This window comes from Lygodium microphyllum, chromosome 9 (assembly GCF_053477565.2).
Source record: "Lygodium microphyllum isolate KBCC chromosome 9, Lygodium_microphyllum_v1.1.10, whole genome shotgun sequence".
Classification (NCBI taxonomy): domain Eukaryota; kingdom Viridiplantae; phylum Streptophyta; class Polypodiopsida; order Schizaeales; family Lygodiaceae; genus Lygodium; species Lygodium microphyllum.
In genome coordinates, this window is record NC_141143.1 from 131,302,917 (window position 1) to 131,326,197 (window position 23,281).

A 23,281-nucleotide genomic window follows, 5' to 3' on the forward strand; every position below is an offset into this window, starting at 1 on the left:
ATGGCATAAAACTACCGTTAACTTCTTATAGAATTTCCTCACCTCTAACCCTCTCTCTCAAAAGCTGACTTGTTGTTGTTGTGTGTTCAAAACGAGAAGAGAGGCCCTCCTTTAGATAATTTTAGGAGGGGGGTTTTTTGTCTTTAAGTAAGGATTTGGTAAGGAAGAATAATTTCCATTTTATTATCTAAGGGACTTTTCCTATTTTTATAGGAAACATAAAATTAAATTAAATTAATGTAAAATTTTAAACTTAAGGTTTTTTTAAAATGAAGAAAAATGAAGTTTTTAAAAAGACTTAATTTATAAAAAATTTAGGGGGTGGTCAACAGGATTCATGTGCTCAAGTTGCCGCAAGGTGGTGCCCCCCTTACTCTTATTAGCCCTTCTTTTTCCCCTTAAGGCTTAAACCTTAGTCTCCCATTTTCTTTTTGTATTTTTAAAATGTGAAATTTTTAATAGTAATTTAAGATAAAATTTAATCAATATCAATTATAGTTTAATATTATATTTATATTTTTCTCTTTAGCCATTTTAGCCTATCCCTCTCTCAAACGCACACGCACGCGCGCACACAACTTCGCTTTCCTCATCACAGTGCTACTTTTGTGGTAGCTTCACAGGAAGTGTGCAAGGGATGCTAGTTTGTTACTGTTGAAAAAAAGTAATGTTTCCTACGACAATATACTTAACTTAAAACTCTAGGGTAATTTAGAAATAATGTGTAAAGGTGCCAAATGAAGACCTTGTGATTTGCCAACATTTGAGACTAGTAAGTTGTCCATGCTTATTGTTGCCACTAAGTTGAAACAATTTTTAGAGGTTATAATCATGTACATTCAAAGAAGGACACGTATAACCTTAAGCATGACAAGAATACAATGAAGATAAGAACACTTAAGATTGTATGCAATGGATTTGATCCATACTTGCACACTTCCATTATAAAGTAAGGCACATCAAGTTACAAATTTGATAGAGACAATCAATAGCAACAACAAGCTCAAGTGTAACCAAAGTTTCTAACTCTCTACATGTCCATGTCATGAGAAGCAAAAATATACTCTACTTTCCATTTTTCCCATTATCATAAGGAAGACAAATTAAATATTTAGTTCAATGAGCACCATTGGGAAGGCAATGCATGATTTACTTAACGCTTGTGCCACCTAGTTATCACATGTATAAGTGCATGTGTTTTCACCTATCTTGCTCAAAATTGTCAATTTCTATTATCTAAAGAGAAGTCAGTACTACCTAACATTTGTCTTTTTCTTATTGTTATCTCTAAAGAGTTAGGATCTAGTTGACCTTTGTACTTTCCTTGAAATACTTTGAAGGGACCGCAACAAAGACTTCACATTTATATGCTCTATCTAAAGTTTCTTTATCTTATTTAATCTCGTCTCATTGGTGAGGTCCCACACAACCATGTCAATACCATAAATGCCATAGCTTGTTTACAACTCAAATCTGATAGTGAGTCCCTCCCAACCATGTCAATACCTCAAATGTCATAGCTTCTTTTGAAATTTACGACTCAAATCTCAAGTTTTCTATACCATAATTAAAGGATCAAGGATGTGATGACATGCCACTTAAGAGGGTAATTTGCTCTCCCTTTTGTTCAATAGTCCAACTTTGGCAGTCATGCCTTTACAACTTGGGGCAACAAGAAAAAAGGACTACAATGGCTCTAAATCACCTCCAATTGGATATAGACATATATTAATCAAGACCTTGTACCTACCTTTGCTTCCGTATTCTCTTGTAGTCGAGTTTCATCAATGTCGCCTACACCCTCCAAGCACACCCTATAGAAGCAACAAGAGGAACCAACTACTCTTAAGCATTACTTGTAACACATTGGCATAATCTTGCATGGTCAAGGACTTACTTCATTTCCACTAGTTGTTAGGCTTCTCAATCATTGTATTTAGCTCATGCTAGGGATTTACTAATTGTCTATAAAGTGTAACACATGTGAGGATCTCTCTCCTCTCTCTCTCTCTGTATGTGTCAAAATAAAAACTTTGTGTTCAAATCAAGGTAATCTGTGCTAGAGTTTTTGGCTAGAGCCTTGTAAAGCTATTCATCTTTGATCCCATTCATGAACATGGTAGTTGAGAAATTTGGGATTCGATCATCTCACATATAGGGAATTCTCTTCTAAAAACTTTGGACATTAGTCACAAAGTCCTTTATGGCCTCATTTTTCCTTTAGCCAAATTCTGATAATTTTTCATGAGCATGTATTTGAGAAAGTCTAAATTTGCTTCATTTATGTTGTCCAAGATCCTAAACCATGTTTGCCCCTTCAAATGTGCTCATGTAATTGTGCAAAGTCAATACTTGGGCATTTCTTGGTAAATATGAACTCTAAGATAAGAGAGGGATGAATTCATATAGAAGACTCAATTATCGCTTTCTGCATAGAGCTTACATCACATACGTTTTCCAATTGTGCCTAGATTTGCTCTTGATCAAAATTGGAACCCTTTAACACAATTGTCGTTCATTCTTGGAAGCATTCTCAATACATCACTAGAATAATGATGAATAAATGAGTCAATTATGTCCCTAAACATTTCAAGCTACTCTTGAATTCATGATCATCTAAACATGATCTTTTATGCAACCCAAATCCTATCTTTTCATGAAGCTTTTCTACATTATGCTATCTCATCTATTTTGAAACTCCTATGTGTAGCATCCTCTTGTATACCTAAGCCAATAATAGATGCATTGTTAGTTGTAAATCGTAGCCCCTATTGAGCCATATTATTGAAATATTATAGTAACCAAAACATTCAAATAGCCAAAACACTATCATAGAACCTAAAACACAAGATCATTATTCTAGGGTAAAGACATCAACAATAGAATGTTTCAATACATAACTTTATCTCTTCAACTAGGAGCCTAAATCCAAAAGACAATGCATTTGTAGAATCAAGATAAGAAGGAATCATTCTTTGTTAACCACTTTAGCAATGGACATATCATAATATGAAAGTACCTCTCAACAAAAGTTATTTAGGCACTTATTCCACAGTTTTGATAGTAATCAAGTTTAGAGTTTATAGAACTATTCTCCAACTTAAAAGTAGATCCCAAAGCATGAAATTGTATCCATTAACACAATTGTGGTCGTTAACCCTAGGATGATCAAATTTGATATATGATATTGCAAAAGAAAAGAGTGGCTACCAACTACAATTGAGTTGCTAAAAGCTACAATTGAGTGGCTACTAGCTACAATAAGAGTAAAAAAGTAGAGTTCAACATAAAACTTTTATTAACCATTGAAGTATATATAATGATGAAACCATGAAAATAGCTCTCAAAGCATATAAATATGGCCATTATGACAAGAAAAACTAACTAATCCTTGAATTTCCATGCCCTATACCTTCAAGACAAGCATCATCCTTTCATCTCCCTTGATAAAGGCATTGTAATGGAGACTTTTGAGACAAGCCAACATCACAAGAGTTTCTCAAATTGTAGGTTGAGCATCAAGATCTGCATATGAATCTTGAGCCCCAAATACATATTGCATGCAAGCTAGAAACATATATGGAGGTTGAAAATATTAATCATGGGAGGGAAGAGAGAGCTCCAATAAATCATGCACAAAGGAACTCCAACAAATTGAGCACAAATTCACAATAGAAAAATTTGAGGAGACCTGCTCAAATAGAAGAGGTAGATTGCTAGCTTTATTCATCGTAACAATAAAAAGAGAGAGAGTGTGAGACTGTGAGCAAGAGACTATGAGCAACTGTAAATGCAATATGATTTTCTATTTAAAAAAACATGTGTACCTTTGCTTAAGTGATACTTTAATCATACATGTCGATTAAGCAATACCCATCATTGCATAATTGATACTTACATTGCATAAGCGACATCCATCACTGACGATGTTGCATAGTCTATGTACAAAAACAATGCGTGTAGCGACACGTTTGCACATTTGTTATATGAATGAAAAACAATGTTGCCACAACCCACATATTCTAGTAGTGTTCAACCATGTGATTTGAGAAGATCTGTGGTTGCAACCCCTTTTCCTTTATATTTTCTTCTCATGGTTCATTTCTCCCTCTCTTAATAGATTAGCTTTCTCTTCTCTAATCTATACTCATCCTAGCACATAAAATCATTTCCCTTTTGATTTGGCATTTCTAACTTGATTGCATGTGCATTTTGGATTGATCATACTTTCTCAAGTGGAGAGTAATGGATTATTGCATCCTCTTCAAGTAATCATGGTCTTTTATTCCAACTTAACAAGGAGACATGAGTAAATTAAGAGAGTAGATTTTTATGTTATGGTGACACATTCCAGCGAGCCCCTTACTTATGAGGAGGCCATGTGTAGAGGTGGTAATCACTCTTGGTAGAGGGCCATGCAGTCTAAGTTTGATTTACTGCAAAAAAACCATACATGGGATTTGGTTCCTTTGCCCAGTGGAAAATATGCATTACCATGCAAGTGGGTGTACAAGTTGAATAGTACTCATGGATACCCACACCAACATATAAGGCTAGATTAGTTGCTGAGGGAAGCATGTTGTTGACTTTGATGAAGTCTTTTCTCCTATAGTCAAGATGACTATCTTACAATTGGTTTTGGCCTTGGTTGTATAGCTAGATTTGTATCTTTATCAAATGGATGTGAAAATGACTTTTCTACATGGGGACTTGCATGAGGACATCTATATGTAGCAGCCTACGGGCTTTATGGAAAAGGGTAGGGAATGCCTAGTGTGCAAGTTGAAAATGAGCCTTTATGGCTTAAGTAGCACTTAGGGAATAGTACCATAAGTTTGATACTTTCATGCATTCATAGAGATATACTCACAATGATATGGAGGTATGCCAAAGGGATTGACTTCTACTTTTATGTCATTGGTGTTTGTTTAGTGGGAGCTAATAAGGCTAACAACACTAGCCTAGGGTAGTCTTGTGCCTAAGTTTACTATGAATATGGATTATTGTCAAATGAGTTTGTGTAGGCAAAGCATCTAAGAACTCAATAGTAGGCTATTTTGTATCCCATACACTACAAAAAAAATCAAAGCAAAGAGGTGATATTGCGATGCATGTTTACATGAATGCTTAAATTTGCATGAAAATACCCATTAAAAATATGACATGCTATCACTACTATAGATTCCTATAAATATTACTATATTCTCTAGCTAAACTGGTTTTTTTCAATGAATTCAACAAACATATAAAACCTATGGGTATATTATTCTCACATTTTTATTCTTAGTCATTAGCGGATAAATAAACAAAGGAATCACACACACACACACACACACACACACACACACACACACACACACACACACACACACACACACACACACACACACACACACACACACACACACACACACACACACACACACACACACACACACACACACACACACACACACACACACACACACACACACACACACACACACACACACACACACACACACACACACACACACACACACACACACACACACACACACACACACACACACACACACACACACACACACAGAGAGGATCAAAGGCCTTCAAGTTGTTGATTTTTGTGGAGCCATCACAGAACAAGAAGTAGCCATTTGCTTCCATCTTAAAGGTATGGCATCTTTCCAGTTTGGTACTATAAATCTTTATTCCTCTATTAATGGTCCAAGAAACAAGCTTGTTGTCATCGGTATTTGCACACAAATGAGTGTTTTTTGCATTGAGAATGTGGCATTTCATGTGGTTTTAAATGGTCTAGGGTTCCTTCTCAATACAATTTCTAATGTGAGCTTAAATTTAGTTGTTGCTCAGATAGGAATACATTATTGTCAACATGTAAACTCTATTATGCATTCTACACACCATAGACTATGTAGTGGTGGAGAAGAGAAGAGGAGAAAGAAGCAAAATCGAAAAAAAATTCAAAGGTATGGGTGCCTATATTTCTTTTGATGTTTGGTTGGATTTCTAATATTCATTGTTATTAACTCATTATTGCGTTGATTGAGTAGATAAGGGTGTCCATCTAAACCATTGCTTGGCATCATTAGGATATTTTAGAGACTAGTTTGAGGATGTGTTGAGTGTATGTGCGTGACATTTGTGTACTTAGATGGAGGTAGCTAGGTATCTAATCCCTAAAGCTACAAGTGATGGCAATTTTACTGGCCATGGTAATTAAGCTATTAGGAGGAGCCAACTATTATGACATGGTGACATGGTCACCAATATGTTTGAGACAATCCAATAGCTTGTATTTGAGATTGGTAGATATCAAATTGGTAGTTATTATGTTATGCTTCTACATATATATGTGTATGTGTCAATACCTATACTTATGGCAATGCTATGTATACACACATATACACATAGGCTACACATCCTATGCATGTCCTTATGTGTATGTATGCATGTAGCCTATATGTATGCATATGTGTATGCATATGACTATGCATTCACTAAGCCCATGCATTGCCCATGTATAGCCTACACATTGTTTATACATATGCACATAGCGCATGCATTGTCTATGTGTATAATTTATGTGTATATAGAGCATATGTGTATACATTATACATAGCTTGTGCCCCACTTGTGCCCTCTTCACGATCCTCTTCTTTTGTTCCTGTGGAATGGTGCATGGTGCTTGATAGCCTTTTATAGAGTTTTCGATCCTATAGAATGTTATTCTGATAGCATTTTGGCTTCGTGTGTGTTATTGATGTCTAGTTTGGTTGGCTTGAAAGCATGATGTAAACATTTCCATACATTAATTTAAACTTCTGAGAGAGAGAGAGAGAGAGAGAGAGAGAGAGAGAGAGAGAGAGAGAGAGAGAGAGAGAGAGAGAGAGAGAGAGAGAGAGAGAGAGAGAGAGAGAGAGAGAGAGAGAGAGAGAGAGAGAGAGAGAGAGAGAGAGAGAGAGAGAGAGAGAGAGAGAGGATATTGGGCTATCAATGCTTCCAAAATACTGGGTTTTTAGACATCCCAAGTCTGTGGATCTTGTGCAAGTTGACATGAAAGTGCTCTTCCATTTCTTATGCTTCTAGGTTTCTTGTCACATATGGACTATGAGGAATGGATTCATCTTTGTTGCTTCATCCAAAGTGCAAAGTTATAGAGGACTTCTTCATTGGCAACTTGACATGATTGAGTTGGTGGATATCCTCCCTAGACATAATTTTCTTTCTTGGCACACAACAATTTCTTCAATCCCCCTCTAGAACATCTAGTTCCTCTATAATTTTGATCATGATGTCTCTTTGTACTCTTGGTCATACTGTACTTTTGAGCTTATGTCTCTTCTTTGCATTTCAACATTCATCCCCATGGTCTTACTCATTTGATGATAGTCTTACTCATCTCTTTATTTTTTTATAGTTTTATTGCAAATGATCCAAATCCTTGTGGGGGTTATTGGGCACTCATTTATGGTGATGACATGCCTTCGTAGGCAAGCCCCGGCAAATGCCTTGGGAAATGCTCCATCGTTATGGCCATTAGGCAATGTAGGCATGGGAGCATTGCACGTGACCTTTCCCTCTATCCATAGATCTTTCTTTATATTTTGTCAATGTCATCCATAGGACTTCTACCATGGTACTTGACATAAGTATGGGGTTGATAGGCAATTCAATGTGTAATCCTGCACAGAGGCTAGCTCTTGATGATAATCCTATGGTCGCAACATCAGCTACTTCAAAGGCCTTGGATGAGCTAAAAAAGCAATGGAAGATGGACCCTTATGACATGCTAACTAACATTCCAAGGAGATAAGAGTCTTTTGGAGAGATTGTACTCCTCAAAGGAAGAAGAAGAGGATGAGGAATAGATGCTCAGGTAATTCACTATATGTATACCTTCTATATCACATGCATTCAAAGACTATTTATAAATATCCTTATCCATAATGTTGAACCCACGTGATACATATATATATATATTTATGACTGACATCCTCGAGAGTAGATGCTAATTCTTGTCTTACATGGTGTGGTTCCAACAAAGTTTAGGAGACATGTGTTGGATTCAAGTGAGAACTTTGGTTTGCATGCTTTTTTTGCCCTTGGTTTGAGTCTCCCCCCCAATAGTCTTGAACAATGTGCCTTTGGAGTTACAGGTGAATCAATTGAAACTTACTATATTAATATGTGATCAGCAATATTTTGTTCTTCATGTCTCTTAATGCATACTAAGACATGATAATTGAGAGACATGAAGACATGAGCCAAATAATTGAGCTTAGTTATCTCACATTTACTACGTGATTAGAGGTCCCTAGCCAGTTTTTCACCTTGCAAGAAGTTGTTCATCAAGAAACAAACCTTATTGTTGATAGTCCATACTGATTGTTGTCATGTAGGTGGGCAAGTTATAACCAGTCTCAATATAGTCCTGTTGTCAAGCTAAACAAAGGAATAGGTATTCATATGAATTATTATTTGAGCTGGCCTCTTTAAACATAACAAAGGTCAAAGTGGCTTGTTAGTTCCAAGGATGACTTGATAATCCCAATTATAACAACAATGGAAGCCTTGTAAATGTTCTAGAATTGTGTTGTTACTAAGTGGAAAAGTGCAAAGTTGTGACTATTGCGCATGCAACATCGTATGGGGATAATGTGGATATAAAGCATGGATAACAAGCAGTTATGTTGCCATGGGTAGATAGATTTAGTGGTGCAATTCAATTGGCTCTAGAATCTTTTATTTCTAGAGGAACAGAAGATACATGATTTATCCTGAAGTACCAAAATTTGTTCATATTTTCAACATTAGCTTTTCACCATTCTGAACGTGTTATTGAAGCTTTATTGTGTGTGCCATATTTGAACATTAGTTTTTCACCATTCTAAGCATTGTCTTAGACCTTTATTCTATGTGATAGAGTAATAAGTATACCTTGTCATGTAGTGCATGGAGTACAAGTCCACACAAGGTGCATGGATATTCACCTAAGTGCATGCATGCTCTGGTTTTTAGCAGGTTGGTTGATTAATGAATGCGGTCTACCACCATGAGTGTTCCGCATGTTCAATTATGTACAAGACTTTGAAGATTGATATTGAGTTGTATGTGCATGATAGTATATGTGAGCAAGACAAACATTAAGAAAATCTTCTTAGAATGTGTTGAAGAGCACCATCTATCAATTCCTTTATTATGGCATTCCTTTCTTACAACAGGGTGAGATACATGGACCAATTTTCGTAGCGTGTCATAAATAAAGCAAGTGGGTGGTTACACACACCGTTCAAATAATATAAGAGCATATAGTTAAATGTGTATTAATATAACCTATTGTATGTATAGAAGATGTGCACGTGGACATACATCCACACAATATATCGATGTCACTACATTTCCATTTGAATTAGCAATTTTATGACTTCATTGTAAGCTTAGTCAAGCTAGAGATGTGTCATGCACTTGTGGTAGGAGAGCACAGAACCAAGAGAGAAACACCTTCTATAGAGTTTATTTGAACCTTTTCCCTCTACCACACCATATATGGGTCCCAATTATGAAATGTGACATAACCAAATTTGAATTTATCATGATATACAACCCATGTTATTAATCAAGCGCCACATGCATGGTTTTTAAAGGCGATCTCATCATAATCGAAGCCATTGGAAACACATGAAAAGAAAGATCAAAACATAATGCATGACTAAATTTGATTGTCATCCCTTTCTTAGGAGAACCTCACATTAGATTTAGGGATCTCAAGGATGTCAAAAGAAATCAAACAACTTCCCAACTTTGATCAAAGGAAGGAGAAAGGTGTTAGGAAAAAACACCATTGGCTAAGATATGACTCCCAATAGAGACTCTAGCAAGCAAGCATATTGAGGGTAAATCCAAAAAGTAGCACATAGTGTTTTAATATTGCGCGACCTTGGTATGGAGAACCTTGGCTATCCTTAAGTGGCTACCCTCAAGTAGGTTGCTTGTGGATCAATAGCTAGATTGATAATTGGTTTTGAAGTTGCTCCCTCTAACCTCAAATCCTAAGTCAAATTGGGGGATGTTATCTCATTAATGAAGTTTGTCATTACTTGCTTTTGGATCTAAATTGAAAATGGGCCATTACAAAGAGTGTAAGGTCTAATATGCTGCAAGCCCCTTCTAATGACATAAAAGTGATTAGAGATTCTTACTAGTTCCCTCTTTTGCATCGTTTTTGGAGCGTTTTTGCTAAGAAACTAGTTTGGAGTCTAAAAAATTGGTTGAGTTTGGTCTTAGAATTGGTGATGGGAATAGATCCCTTGGTAGTGATGGAGGTTGGCCATGGTTGCACTTGTTGTGAAGTTGGGTGTACTTCAGCTTGCAAACCCCTAGTGTGCTCCTTGGCAAATAGATTGCTTACTTTATTCTCCTTTGAAATCTATTCTCAAAATGTACTCAACCACAATCATGACTTGGCTTTGGACTTTGTGTTTATGGTTGATCATATGACTAGCGACACACTATGTAGATTTTCATAGCAAGGTCAAAAATAGTTGATCATCTTGTGCATGTGGAAATATCACATGTGGGAATATTCTAATTGTTGATGCCTTTGAAAAAATCAAGCCATAGACATGCAAGTCATAGACATGCTAATCGTGGGCCTTGATGACATCATCTTGATATTATGGTTCATGATGGTTGGAAGGCCAAGATTGACATTCCTTTGTGTGAGCACAATATTATAGTATAAAAGGATTTCCCTTGTTGATAAACCTATTATGCAAGGATCACATTGTGGGACAAATACTTTAAATCAAAATTCTCTACCTTTTATGGACATTGCACTTGATAAAATGGACGGTACGAAATCTACTACTATGATTGACATTCCTTTGTGAGAGCATAATATTATAGTATAAAAGGATTTTACTTATTGATAAATCTATTATGCAAGAATCACATTATGGGACAAATTCTTTAAATCAAATTTCTTTGCCTTTTATGGACATTTCTCACAAAATATTATAGTATAAAAGGATTTCCCTTATTGATAAACCTATTATGCAAGAATCACATCATGGGACAAAGTCTTTAAATCAAATTTCTCTAACTTTTATGGACATTGCACTTGATAAAATGGAAGGTATGAAATCTACTACTTTGATTGACATTCCTTTGTGAGAGCATAATATTATAGTATAAAAGGATTTCACTTATTGATAAACCTATTATGCAAGTTTATCCTTAAATCAAATTTATCCATCTTTTATGGACATTTCTCACAAAATATTATAGTATAAAGGGATTTCCCTTATTGATAAACCTATTATACAAGTTTGTCCTTAGATCAAATTTCTCCATCTTTTATGGACATTTCTCACAAAATATTATTGTAAAAGGATTTCCCTTATTGATAATCCTATTATGCAAGAATCACATTATGGAACAAAGTCTTTAAATCAAATTTCTCTGCCTTTTATGGACATTGCACTTGATAAAATGGAAGGTGTGAAATTTACTACTTTGATTGACATTCCTTTGTGAGAGCATAATATTATAGTATAAAAGGATTTCCCTTATTGATAAACCTATTGTGCAAGAATCACATTGTGGAACAAATTCTTTAAATCAAAATTCTCTACCTTTTATGGACATTGCACTTGATAAAATGGAAGGTATGAAATTTACTACTTTCTAAAATAATTTATTGGGTACAATCAAATACAAATGGCTCTACAAGATCACACAAGGGCACACCTCTCATAGCATGGGAAGTTTGTGTGTTTATGACAATATGGTATGATTTGACTAATATCTTTCCAAAAATAGTAATAGTTTTTTGTAACGTGCTGCCCGAGATTTTCTTGGCGATATGTTCTTAGTAGCCCATCAAGAGATGTCCTAGGAAGAGTCATCTAGGATGTTGATAAAACCTTGGAGTTTGCTAACTAGGCTTGCTTGAGTCTAACCTGCAATGGAAGTTTTGGCCGCTTCCACGAGGATCGTTATGAGTTTTTTTGGTTAAATCTATTACTAGGCTAATTAGTATTAGCGGATTCTAAAGTGATATGCGAATCAAGCTTTCTAGTTTTTAATGGTCCATCAAGTGTGATTTTTATTCCTTCTTAGGAAAGCTCTCGGCTTACTGAGACCACCCAACCATAGGTCTGGATCGGAGGTCCATCCTCCCACTTCCCTCCAGAGAGTAGTTTTAGTTATCTAATTACCTACAATTTTAGGTTCAACATATAAAAATAGCTTCTTTGAATTATCTCTTGATCCAAATTTGTTACATGCCTTTAATTCACGACACAAAAATAGAGTAAAGCAATTCCTTCCTAATAGTTCCTTTAAGAAAAATGACATTTTACAAATATTTTCTTATTTGAAGGTATTATTCTCTCTAAGTTTCATTTTCCCAACTAGTATTGGAACTTCCACACACAGTCTGGAAATCGAAGGGTAGTTGCAAGTTTGTAAAAGCCTGAGGGGTTTATAACTAGAACCCCCCTAGTATCCTCAACTCCTCCTGCCGACTAGAGCTCCCTATGACAAGACCTTTCGCGTCATGATTAGTCTAAACTCACTAATGCAAAACAAAAAAAGAAAAACCCTTGGAGTAGGTTTTATTCATGCTGGCCTTGGGGAGGTCTAGTGCCATCAAGAACACCACCTCAGTCAGTGTTCTGTGTTCACTAGAATAGTGCCTCAATCATCGACGATCTGTACTCAGTCATCCCCATCTTTTAGCCTGATGATTTTAGGAAAGATCAATACATAGCTTAGAATCACAAACATCTTATTTTGAATGAGTTTTGAATGCATTATACATAAACTTTTTAACAAGTTTATTTCCAAGACAAATCTTTTCTTTCCAAAAAAAAAAAAAACATTGAGGCAAATTAGCATAAGTGGCAAAATAACTTTGAGACAAATCAACATAAGTGGTAAGATAACTTTGAGACAATTCAACATAAGTGGCAAAATAACTTCGAGACAAATCAACATAAGTGGCAATATAACTTCGAGACAATTCAACGTAAGTGGCAAAATAACTTCAAGACAAATTAGTATAAGTGGCAATACCTTCCAATAGTCTTCCTAGACTTCCTCTTCCTTGGGGATTAGTTTGGACTGAATTTAAGTAAGAATTTCATACTTAAAGATAACCCCCTTGGAGTTTGGTGGGTCTTTGCCCGCAATAAAAGAAAATATTGGTTAGTTTAATTACGAATAGTATCGTTTGGCAATTGCATCTCAAGGTCCCTTATATACCAAGGATTAGCGTCCATTATTACCCATCAGAGATTTCGTTCGATCAACACAAAATCATAAATATTAAATCTTTTAGGGACACATTACTTTCATTGTACTTGCTAGGTTCATCTTGTACAAACCCAAGTTACCCCTTGGAATTCACGGTTAAGAATTCCTCAAAGAAATTATATGCATGAATAGAATAAAATCTTATTTTACGCATGCAGCTTCTATTGCCTATTCATGGGATAAAGGTCTATTAGCTATTTTTATTTAAGAAAAATAATACCTAAGAATCCATGACGGGTGCTTGGTTGATGGTATTTGCGGCTTTGTTTGTAATCCCCATACCCACCATCATTGCATTTGTAGTAATTGTGTCAAGAGCGTTATTGGCAGCTCCTGCCTCGGTGACCTTCCTAACTTTCTTCTTCGAGGCCATGGTCTTTAATTGCAAGATTGCAAAAAAAAGAGGAAATTTGGTGAAGGATCTTGGGGTAGCTAGATTGACAGAATTTTTGATTGATCGAGGGGGGGGGGGGAGCAATCACCAAGAATTTTGAGAAATCGAGAAGAGTCATGATTCCATAAGGGAATAGGATAGAAGGGATGGAGGAATTGAATTCGAGAGCTCACAGAGTATCCTCCTTGTCTGCTTGACAAGAAATTCCCATGCTCACACTTCTCTTGCCCAACTCCCTCTTGCTCTATGTTGCTGAGAAGGGCCTCTCCTCTCTTGCTCCGACTATCCTAATAGCTCTCCATGCCTCATATTTATAGCTAAATTGGACAAGAAGGGTTGTGGTTAAGAAGAAAAGCTCTTTATGGAGGGGATCTTGGCAAAATCAATAATCTGAAGCTTCTTTTATGTTGCTCAGACCGCAAATATGATGGTTCCATTGGCTGTGAAAGGGGGATAAAACTACAAGACACCTTATTAGAATTCTTCTAGATCACTCCTTCTTCTTATCCTCGTTCAGAGTACTATTTGCTACTTGTAAATTGCGATCACAATGCACGTGATTTCGCCAATCCTTCTTTTTGCATGACACCCTATTCTAGAAGTTTTCATAGCTTTTTAGGATACTTACAATAAATAATATCCAAAATATAAAAAATATGCTAGTTTTGTCTAGAAATCTAGTATTTTTGGACCATTCATACTATAGACATTAACACTAATGACTAATATGGCTCATAACTCTCATTTCACGTGGTAACTTCTGTGATGGGTGGCTACAATCCTTATCAATACGAGAAAATTTTGGGTTATGATCCTTGGGTCTTTTTGCTTGAGATCTTCTCTATTTAATGATTTTAGAGTTCTTCAAGTCCATTCTACGAGAAGTCGATAAGATTTTAAATCAAAGTTGGGATATCAGATGCTCTCCCCCTTAGAGGAATCAAGATGTCCTCATCTCGAATAAAACTGGGGGTATTGGTTACATAGTGATTCATGGTCAATCCAAGTGGCATCCTCTTCAGGGTAGTCTTTCCATTGGACAAGATATTCTCTAAGGGTTTTGCTTCTTAGAGTCTTCTCCCACATGTTAAGTATCTTTTTTGGTTGAAATTCAAGGATTCCTTGAATGGGCATTACAATTTGTGGGTCGTTTAGTATATGGTTTGGGTTAGGGACATATGCTTTCAATAGACTGACATGAAATCTCCATAAAATATGTTATGTACTTTCAAGTTATTATGGAGTTGCAGCTTGTAGGCATTTGGTCCTAGACACTTTAGCACCTTATATGGCCCACAATACCTAGGACTTAGCTTCTTGAATTCTCCCAAAGATAAGGAACTTTTCTTTGGGAGAACTCATAAGAAAACCATATCACCTCCTTTGAAGATGCGTTCTTGCCTTCGTTGATCGGCATATGCCTTTTGTCGATCCTTGGCAGCTTAAATATCTTGCCTTATAGCTTTCACTTGTTGATCCATTTCTTCCAGCATTTTCCTAGATGCTTCTACCCATAGGGTAGAATCGGAAAAATTTAATGGTGTAAGACAAAGTTTCCCATATAGTGCTTGAAAAGGAGTCATTTGAATACTTTGATGATATGATGTATTGTAGGAAAATTCAACTAAGAGTAGGTATTGGATCCACCATTTGGGTTTCCTATTACAATAAGCCCTTAGTATGTCCTCAATAACTTGGTTGATCCAGTTTTTTTAACCATCGATTTGGGGATGGTAAGTAGTACTGAAGCAAAGTTGGGTTCCTAAAGTTTCAAACAAACTCTTCCAAAAGTTTGAGGTGAAGAGAGAATCGCTGTCACTGATGATTCTTTGGAGTAATCCATGTAACCTCAAAATTTCCTTAATGAAAAGCTTGGCGATATCGGAAGCCTTGTAATTGGTTTTTACAGGAATAAGGTGTATAACTTTTGTTAGCATATCAATGACTACCATTATGGAGTTATATCTTCATTGTACCGAGGGTAATCCAACTATGAAGTCCATGTTGATATACTCCCATTTCATTTTAGGGATGTCAAGTGGCTAGAGCTTTCCTGGCAACTTGACATGCTCGGCCTTAATTTTTAATAGTTTAGGAATTTAGTGACATACTTGAGTACATCACCCTTGAGTCTTTCCTAGTATAAGCTTCTTTTGACTATATTAAGTGTCATAGCATAACCAGGATGACCTAAAAATGGGGAATCGTGAGCTTTCCAGAGTATTTTCCTTTTGAGTTCATGACTTGCAGGAATACATAGTCTTGTCCTATAATAGGCAAGCTCCTCATTTATGGAAAAATCTTAATACTTAGTCTTGAGTTTTGGATTTGAATCCTTGACGGAAATTTCTCTTAACAAGTTTTGATAGCTTGGATCCTTTGCTGCCTCTTCTCTAGCTATTTCTATGAGAGGGTTACTGGACATTGAAATCATTGTGGCAAGAGTTCTAGCCCTAGAGGGTTCTTCTAGGATTAGAGCATTAAGAAACGATTTATGGCTTAGGGCATCTGCAATCACATTCTCCTTGCCTGGTCTATACTTGATTTCAAAGTCAAATTCTTGCAAGGTCTCAATCCATTGGTGTTGTCTCATATTGAGATCTGATTGAGTAGAAATCCACTTTAAGCTCTTATGATCAGTGAGAGAAAACCTATTACCAAGGTAATGTTTCCAAGTTTAAAGGCATGAATTACAGCAAGTAATTCTAGATCATGTGTGGCATAGCTTCTTTCGTGGATCTTTAATTTTCTTGAAGCATAGGCTATTGGATGTCCTTCTTGCATAAGCACACAACCCAAACCAAGAGAGTTTGTGTCAGTATTATGACTTCGAATTCTTTGTTGAGGTCGAGTAGCCTTAGGATAGGGGTGGTTACCACTTAAGCTTCTCAAAGCTAGATTGTAATAGAGATTTACTTTTTGAGAAGGTCGATGAGAGGTGTGGCGATTGAGGCATGGTCTTTAATAAAGACTCTATATAAACCCGTTAGCCCTAGAAAGCTTCACACTTTCATGACTGTTGTCGATGGTGTCCATTCTTGTACATCTTGAACCTTGGTAGGATCCATTGAAATGCCATCTACTGATACTATAAACCCTAGATATTCAATCTACTTATTCAAGAAAGCATATTTCTTCTTTTCAGCATACCTTTTGTGGACTCTCGTTGTTTCAAGAACTGTTCGTAGTTGTGGTTCATGGTCTTCTTCATTCTTGGAATATGTTAGGATGTCATCAAAGAAGACAAGGACAAAGTCGTCAAGGTAGGGTCGAAAAATGTCTTGCATCAACCTGTTGAAGGCGGTAGGGGCATTTGTTAACCCAAACGACATCACAATAAACTTATAATGATTGTACCTTGTGTTAAAAGCAGTTTTAGGGATATCTTCCTCCCTAATTCTTTTGTTGGTGGGAGCTCTATTAGGTCTTCTAGAAAAACATCTGGATATTCTTTTAGCCAAGATGGTTGATCCTTGGCTTCACTATCTTGCTCAGCATTGTTGAGTTTAATTAGATAGACAAGTAATTCTTTCTTTAGTCCCTTCATTATTCGGGAGGCTTTAGCCAGCTGCACCTTAGGGTTTCTTGCTTTTCCTTGAGTGGTTACTTGTTCTCCCTTCGAGTTTTGGAATGTGATTTGGCCCTTTCCACAATCGTTATTGACATTATTTGGAATTAACCAATCCATTCCTAGCAGACATTCATAAGCCCCGAGGTTCCTAATTGAAAAGTTCATTTTGGAAGAATTGCCACCTAAGCTAAATTCTACCTTGCTAGTTTGTTATGTTGATAGAACTTCTTTGTCGTTTGCTAATTTCACAAGCATTCTAGGTGCAAGAATAGTATTTATGCCTAGCCTTTTTGCGCATTTTGGTGATACCAAAGAGTGGGTACTTTCACAGTTGATTAAAATTCGAAAGGGTTTACCTTGATAATCTACTGGTGTTTGAATTACTGAGAATTGGTGATTTGGACCCTTCTTATTGAGAGTGGCGTGTACTCTAGCTCTTTCCATATCAGATTCCATCATGGGATCTTTATCATTACTAATCTCCTTTAGGTTTATTTCGACGACCTTTCCCATGGCATCTTGGCTTTGCCCACGAAATTGACCTTGGCCGCTTCGATCCTGCCTCTTAAAATGTCATGGTTCCTTGCAATAGAAACACCTTGGAGTCTCATTGCTCCTTCCTGTGGGTATAAAGCTTCCCATGGCATTTGATTTGGCCTTCTTTATTTTGTTTGGTTGGTACTGTCCTTGGGCTCTTTTTGCATAACCTTGGAAGTTGCCCTTATTCTGATTGTTTCTGTTCCAAATTTTTGCATTTCTTGGCCTCTCCTGAACTATTAGAGCTACTTGAATCAATGCATTCTGTAAATTCAATGGTCTCATTGATTTAAGACACGTATTCAAGGGTGGATTTAGACGATTGCAAAATTTGGATACTTGCTGTGAAACATCCATCGTCAATGCATATTTTAGAAGTGTTACGAATTCGGAATAGTAGGCTTCTAGGCTTAGGCTTAACTACTTTAGATTGAAAAACTCGTTCATCTTCTAGGCTTGATATGTGGGCAGAAGATATCTCCCACGTACCACGTCCTTAATTTTGTCCCAAGTGATAGCGCCTTCGAGCGTTCTTTGGTCCTTGCACCATTGTTCCCACCAAAGACGAGCATCTCCTGTGAGTTTTAGCTTGGCGATCATGGCTTAATTTGACGATGCAATCCTCCCTGCAACAATGAAATAGTCCTCCATAAATTCTATCCATGTTTATGCTTCAGTTGGAATGTTCCTTCCTTTACCATTAAACTCCAGTGGCTTGTACTGCTTAAGAAGAAATTTCTTCTCTTAGGCTTCTATAATATTGAGATTTGGGGTGACATTCTGAGAATTATGCATTCAAGAAAAAAAAGATGTTCACTTGCTTACTCTACCTCATTAATTTAGGAGGGAAATTATGTACTACTTGTCCTTCCAACAATGATCAGGGTTTATACTTCAAAAGAGAGTTTTAATTTTTAATTAGGAAAAAAGCTCTATCTACTATTTTTGATTTGTCAAGGAGACAAACAAATGGACAAAAATAATTCTTTGCGTCAATAGGAAGGAAATACATTATTCGAGTAGCTCAAGAGCTCATATTATTCTTGGAAAAGATTTTCCTACCACAATCTAGGCATGGCATTACAATACATCCATCGCATAGTAATTAGGATTCCGAGAATAAATATCCAAAAATATATATTTCAAAGGAAGATTAGGTAATCTGTCTTTCTTGTAGTTGCGGCAACTAGAGCATCCTACAACCATGACTTGATCAGTTGGTATAACCCTTGTAACCTCCTCATAGATGTACCAGTTTAGTTTGACATGTTGCCCTCTAGTGAACATGTTTGAGTTTACTCTGGCCTCATAGAAGAGATAAATCTTGGCAATCTTAAGGGCTTTCATCCACCTTAATCTCTTTAAATTATTTTGAAGGTAAGCAAGATTGTTTGCATCAATGTAACAATACCCTCCACTTAACATCCATTGCCTTTGATAATATAGGGGTGAAGGATTCTATATCTGATCTAATATCAGCATCATCTAGTTTCTCCAGCTAAAGCTAGAGGAGTGCAATGCTAATATAAACATAACTTGGAAAATCAAGAATCGTTCCCAAGGTTCGTTTTTCTACCAAAAATCAAGAACATATATCAACAAGAGAAGAGTTCACTACTTAAGGGAAAATATATTCTATACTTGCGTCATGTCCTACATCAACATGCACTCTAATACTAACTGTAACATGCCGCCTGAGCTTTTCTTGGCGGTACATTCTTAGTAGCCCATCAAGAGGTCCTAGGAAGCGTCATCTGGGATTTTGATAAAACCCTCAGAGTTTGCTAACTAGGCTCTGACGAGGCAGTTGTAGATGAGAACTGGTGTGCTGCTATGGATGAAGAGTATTCAGCTTTGGCTAAAAATGGAACATGGGAATTGGTTCAGTTGCTTGAAAGCAAAGCCCCCATTGACTGCAAATGGGTGTACAAGGTTAAATGCAAGTCAGATTGTTTGACTTCAAGATAATCACCAAACCTAGTTGTTCCCATGTTCCAACTTATCATCTATCACGTATCCCACAAAATGTAGAAGAGGAGCAGCATGATCTGAACCTCCCAGATGCGTCCTTGTTTCTGGTCGACACTATTCACTTTGCTAAACTTCACCTTGAGGATTTTACTCATACATGGTGGAGGTACATAAAGAGGGAAAACTAGTATGTAGATATTTGGGAGGAATCCAAAGCTAAGATGTCTCGAGTCTATCTCTCCCATTGAGAAAGAAAAGCTAGTTAGAAGACGATATCAATTGAACCAAAGAAGCTTATTAATTAGAGAGTATACAAATCAATTTTTGAATCTTATCATGTATGTAGAGAGTGTGAGCGATGAAGCAAAGTCTTATATGTATATCTATTAACTTGTCAATTGATATCATGGCCCAAAAACCCACCACACTATTTTAAGCCATTGAGTTAGCAAAAAGAGGTATGCTTGTAAGTATAGGAAGGATATTCCTATACAGGCTTCTTTTGGATAGTAAAGGGGGCTGTTGCTAAACAAGGCAACTTTGGTGGAAATTATGGAGGATCCAATACTTCATTTAGCACACCCAAAGTCCCTACATACCCTGCTTTCAATGCTTCAAGATATCAAAGTTAGTTAATCAGCCATAAATGGGAGCCTAAGCAAGTTGACAATAGACCCCAAAATAATTCAGCAAATAATGGCAAGTTCATACCTATGGATCTTTTCAAGGAAAGAAAAGAAAATGATCTATGTTTCAAATGTGGTAAAAAATATACAACTGATCATGCATCCAAGTGCACTTACAAGAATGCCAAGGCCAAGAATTACAATCTGATAGTACTTGAGAATGTGGATGATGAGTTTATTGATGAACCAACATTGAGTTCACTACTTGAATTTGAAGAGCATGATGAGGATCTTGATCCTAATCAATGTTATGAGGTTGCAGGTGGATTTCCATTTGACCCTACTAAGCATATTCCTAATCAGTCTTAAACGAGGTTGTAGGTGGATTTCCATTTGGCCCTACTAAGCATATTCCTTTTGATCCTAGTGGGATAGATTTACCTCTTGCTGCCATTGTCCTTTGTTCTATTTCCATGGATGCTTGGACAGGTTCAAAGAGACCTAATACACTTCATATGAAGGGTACCATTCATGGAAAGGATATGTTTATCCTGATAAACGGTGGCAGTACACATAGTTTTGTGAATAAGTCAATTGTGGATAGGTTACACTATTTTTCCACTGATTTACAACAATCCATAAGAGTACAAGTAGCTAATGGTGAAGAGGAAATCAACACTCAAATGTGCCCATAGGTTCCCGTATAGTTAGCTGAAAATTATGAGATACATGCAAACCTAATTGCTTTGGAAATGGAACCCATAGATATTGTGGTTAAGTGTGATTGGTTGATGACTTTAGGGAAAATTACTATGGATTTTTAGCAATTGTACATTGAGTTTTCCATTGATGAGCAGCCTATCCATTTATAGGGAATCCCTAGTAAATCTAATTTTTAGCTTATCACCATTAAACAACTCAAGAAGGAGTACATGATCCCCTCACAAATTTTTGTTTTACACCTAAATAAAGAGATAGAAGATTAGTCCAAAAATTCAGCTAGCATCCAGCTTTGAAAGCTCTATTTGAGGAGTACAAGGACATGTTTGAAGTATCTACTTCATTGCCTCATAAGAGAGCAGTGGATCATCCTATAAATTTGGAGCCTCATTCAAAGCTAGTCAATAAGCCACCCTACAAATTGTCTAAATGTCAGCATGAATATGTAGCCAAGCAAGTCAAAGAGCTTTTATAGATGGGGTTCATTGAGCTTAGTTCTTTACCTTATGCATCTCCAATCTTGTTAGTGAAGAAAGATGGATCCTTTAACACCATATTAGAGATTTTGGAAAATTTTCAAGTCCCACTTTTAATTAATGTCTTACTTTTGTGAACGAAAGAGAGCACTATGTTTATGTTTGTCTTTAAAGGGCAATTTGTATGTACAAATATGAGATCACACATCTTGAGAGATTAAGTGATGAAGTATAAGCTATGTAGCTATTAGGAGATTTGGATTTCACCTCTATCTTTTCTAGCATACCAACAAAATGTGATGTTGTATGGTGGTGGAAACATCAAGGAGGCTTAGCTAGGATATATTAAGAAATTTCCAAGTTTAATGTAAGAATCCAAAGGTTTGAAGGAGTATAGAGAGAATTTAGAATTCAAGAGCCTTAAACATTATATGAAGATATGTTATCACGGTCAAAATTTATAATGTTATGGATTTGAAGATATTATAATATGAGTTTCTTCTTTTAGATATAGTATCATTTAAAGTGACATGTATAAGTTTCATGAACTAGGACCTTAAAAGAGTTACCACTAACTAGTTGTGGTTTAATAGCTTGATCTAATACCATATAGTAATAAGTTTGGATAACCTATGATGTGATGGTTCTTTTTTTTGTGTAAACCGATAGACACAAGTATGTTAAATAATTACTCATCCCATTTGTATTTTTTGTATGTATATGCATGATATATAAATATCTTTTGTTCAAAAGTTCTATCTAGCTTAATAATATATGTACAAGATGGATATTTTCTTTGGCCAAAATCAACTAGCTTAATACTTTGAATAGCTAAATGAACTTTCATGCCATAAAATGAAGATTTATATACCAAGCTAAAAGTTTATGATTTTTCTGAGACCAAAGATTTAACCTTTGACCAATGGTTTGTGTTTCCAAAAAATTAAGCATAAATTTTATTATTAATTAAGACTTATTTGTTAGATAAGATATAAAGTATAAAATTGGACTTAAACCACTTTATAAGAAATTTTAACACAATTAACTAATGTTATTGAAAGAATAAAAAACATTAAATAGATTCTCTCATTGATATTGGTGATGTTTAAAAACACCAAGGTAACTACATAAAACACTTCAAATTTCTAACAAGCATATATTTCATAGCCATTCAAAAGTCCTTAATATAAGGGATATATTTATTATGGAAGTCAAAATTAGTCCATATAGAGTCACTGCATTGTTACATCATGTATATTGGGAAAATACAACTTTTGTAGATTTTGTATCAAACATTTAGCTACACTACCATTTAAGAAATGTTTGTGATATCCTAACTCATGAGCAAGTTGCATTACTTCCATATCTTTCAAAGTAGATACTAATGGAATCTGCTTCAACTTTGATAATTGTGAGCTATTCAATGCAAGAGATGGATGACATGAGGCATTTGTTGACGTTGTTTGTATGATAGATGGTCTCTTAAAGCAAGAAGTGATTGAAGGTTGAATAGATCTACCATCTTTATCAATCACGGTCTTGTGCGGTGCTGATGATGAATATGAAATACCATCATTCTCTGCTCTAGTCCATTCATCAATGATAACCTTGAATTGTGAATACAACTCATGTCCATATTGAGTTGGCTCTTGTCCATATCGATCAA